The sequence below is a fragment of the Priapulus caudatus genome, unplaced genomic scaffold, assembly GCF_000485595.1.
Source record: "Priapulus caudatus unplaced genomic scaffold, Priapulus_caudatus-5.0.1 Scaffold1383, whole genome shotgun sequence".
NCBI classification, from domain to species: domain Eukaryota; kingdom Metazoa; phylum Priapulida; class Priapulimorpha; order Priapulimorphida; family Priapulidae; genus Priapulus; species Priapulus caudatus.
Genome location: NW_014578444.1, coordinates 16,638 through 20,132, shown reverse-complemented (window position 1 = coordinate 20,132; position 3,495 = coordinate 16,638). Strand labels below are relative to the sequence as shown.

Below are 3,495 nucleotides of genomic sequence, written 5' to 3'. Positions count from 1 at the left end.
GTCCATTAGTCCATTCGTCAATCCAACCATCCATCCATCATTCCATCAATTCACCCGTCCAACCAACCATTCATACATCATTCCATCAATTCATCCATCCGTCCATCCGTCCGTCCGTCCATCCATCCATTCATCCATCCATCCATCCATCTTTTAATCCATACATCCATTCATCTATCTATATATCAATATATCTTTTTCTTTCACACACGCACGCACACACACACACACACACACACACACACACACACACACACATACGCGCACGCGCACACACACACACACACGCACGCACGCACGCACACACACACACATGGCTGCCATAGTATTAATATTTCGCGCAATCTCCCGATCCGTGCCATCTTAAGATTGCGCTGCGCATTTTTATAAACTCGAGATTGCGCAAGGCTCCACAGGTAACCACAAGCAAATAATTCCTACTTCAGCTTGTGGAAGAGGAGTTCATACTTTAGACTGCGCAAGAATGCTGCCGATCGGTAGATTGCACAGTACAATCTCGAGATTGCAGCGCAGTCTGCCGATCGGTAGATTGCACAGTGCAATCTCGAGATTGCCGCACAGTCTGCCGATCGGTAGATTGCACAGTGCAATCTCGAGATTGCAGCGCAATCTGCCGATTGCTAGATTTCACAGCGCAATCTTAAGAATTCGCAGCGCAATATTGAAATAACACGGATCGGAAGATTATGCGCAACATTCATACCATTATTACATTATATTACATTCTATAATATTATTTCATTTATATATTAATCCAGCGCATTGTGGATTGATGTCGGCGCATCGTGAAACTCCGTCGTAGCAATGTTTTTTTTCGTTTCCGATTTTCTTTTTACTGTTTATTTATCTACACATGTTGTCATTTCATCAGGAGTGTCATAATATAGTCTCCATTATAGTCTATATTATAGTCTATATTATAGTCTATATTATAGTCTATATTATAGTCTATATTATAGTCTATATTACGGTCTATATTATAGTCTATATTATAGTCTATATTATAGTCTATATTATAGTCTATATTATAGACTATATTATACAGTATTCTATATTACGGTCTATATTATAGTCTATCCCTAGACTATATACCCTATGACTATTAATATAGACTTATAATTATAGGACTATTTAAGTAATAGACTCATAATATAGACTCATAATATATGACTATAATATAGACTCATAAGTATAGTCACTATTAATCAGTAGACTATGTAATTATTAGACTCTATTAATAATAGACTCACCTAATATAGACCGTATTATATAGACTATAGTCATTAGACTATAATGATAGACCGTAATATAGACGATATACTATTCAGACTATAATATAGATCCTTATTAATAGTAGACTATAATATAGACTATAATTAGAACTATAATATAGCACTGATTAATATAGACGTTATAATATTATGACTATAATATAGCACCTATAATATAGGACTTAATCAATACTAGATCTATAATATAGACTTATAATAATAGACTTATATAGACGGCGCGTTAATATAGACTATTAATATTAGATAGTAATTATAGGCACTTATAATATTAGACTTATTAATATAGACTTAGTTATAAATGACTGATAATTATAGACTATAATATAGGGACTGATAATATTAGGACTATAATAATAAACTATAATATAGCTATAATATAGACTATAATAGTAGACGTACTAATATAGACTTATAATTACTAGACATATAATATAGACTATAATATATAGACTATAATATAGACATAATATAGACTATAATATTAAAACTATATATATACGACTTATGAATACCTAGATATTAGAATATGACCTATATCATATAGACTGATAAGTATAGACGTCGTTAATATAGACTATACATATAGACGTATAATAGTGACTATCAAATATAGAACTATAATATATGACGTGTATAATATAGACTATAATACTTGACTTATTAACTATAGACCTATAAGATAGACTGATAATATAGGACTATAAGTATTAGACCTGAATAGTAGACCATAATATAAACATATCAAATCTTTCATTAATTAGACCTAGTATATAGACCTACTAGATATAGATAGCGTATCGAGAGTATAGTGTGTGTGTGTGTGAGGTTAATAGTAGATCTCAGGTAATATTAGACTATAATTACTAAACGTCGATCTTGAGAGTATGCTCGTCCACGTCCTGGTATAATCCTCATTTAGACATATATGATATGCACGTATAATTCCTATAACTATTCGAATACAGTTACTATATAGTTACTAGACCTTATAAAAATAGTAGAAGTATTCAATATAGGACTCTACTGAATGCATATACGAACATAATACTAGACTTATAATATAGACCGTAATTTAGTAGACCTATAATTATAGCACTTGCAATATAGTACGTTGATAATACTTAAAACTATAATATAGACTATAATCTAGACGTGATAATAATTGAGCGGCACGTGTGATAATCCATGAGTCTCGGACGCTCCATAATATAGACGTGGACCGGTGATACATTATAGGATACCGATATGAGGGATATAGATATCTAGATTATAGTACGTAATATAGACTATTAATATAGACCGCGTATAGTTAAGAATACTGTGTATAATATAGCGCGTCGGCTAGGAAGTCTATACATATAGACTATAATACTAGACAGAATATAACGCGACTATTTAATCAATACACTATAAATATAGACTATAATATAGTTCTGTACTAACTATAGGACTATCTACAGAATATTAGACCGTATATAGACCGTAGTAATATAGACCGTAATTATTAGAATCACTCGTATAATATAGTCTTAATATTAGACTTATATTATATCAGACGTTATAATACTAGACCCTATAATACAATTAGACTATAATAAGACTATACGATTGGAGACCCCTATTATTATGACACTTCCTGACATCGAAATGACAACATTGTAGTAGATAAAGTCAGATACGAACGTAAAGAATATATCCGTCGAACCTACGAACCTAAAAAACATTCGTCTACGATCGGCCAGTTCTCACGCATGCGCCGACACATCCATGATCCACAAGATGCCGCTGGCATTCAACTATGATAAACCTTTACCAAATAATCAATATTACTCAGACATGTAATTTAATACATCGATGTAATTCAATGGTGATGAATGTTCGCGCATAACTCTTCCGCAATTCCTCGCGCCTAAAGCAATACGGTCCGTGTTGTATTTCAATATTGCTCGCTGCGTATATTCATTAAGATTGCGCCTGTTCGAAACTCTAGAAATCGGCCAGATTTGCCCGCTGCAATCTCGAGCATTGCCACTGTGCAATCCATTACCGATCAGCGCCCAGAGTCTGTCGGGCTACTCTCGATGTCTGCCACTGTGCAAATCTATCGAGTCGGCCACGGAGCTGTGCGACTGTGCGTGCCGGGAATAGCTCTCGAGCATATGCCGCGCTGTTTTGTACTGCT

At 33.8% G+C, this 3,495-nt stretch overlaps 1 protein-coding gene across 4 annotated transcripts in view; it reads left to right on the top strand.

Annotated features, from left to right (window-relative positions):
* Positions 1-3,495, top strand: part of LOC106816451 (RNA polymerase II degradation factor 1-like) — a 27,645-nt gene that overhangs the window by 19,113 nt on the left and 5,037 nt on the right. The gene's annotated exons all lie outside the window — the stretch shown is intronic.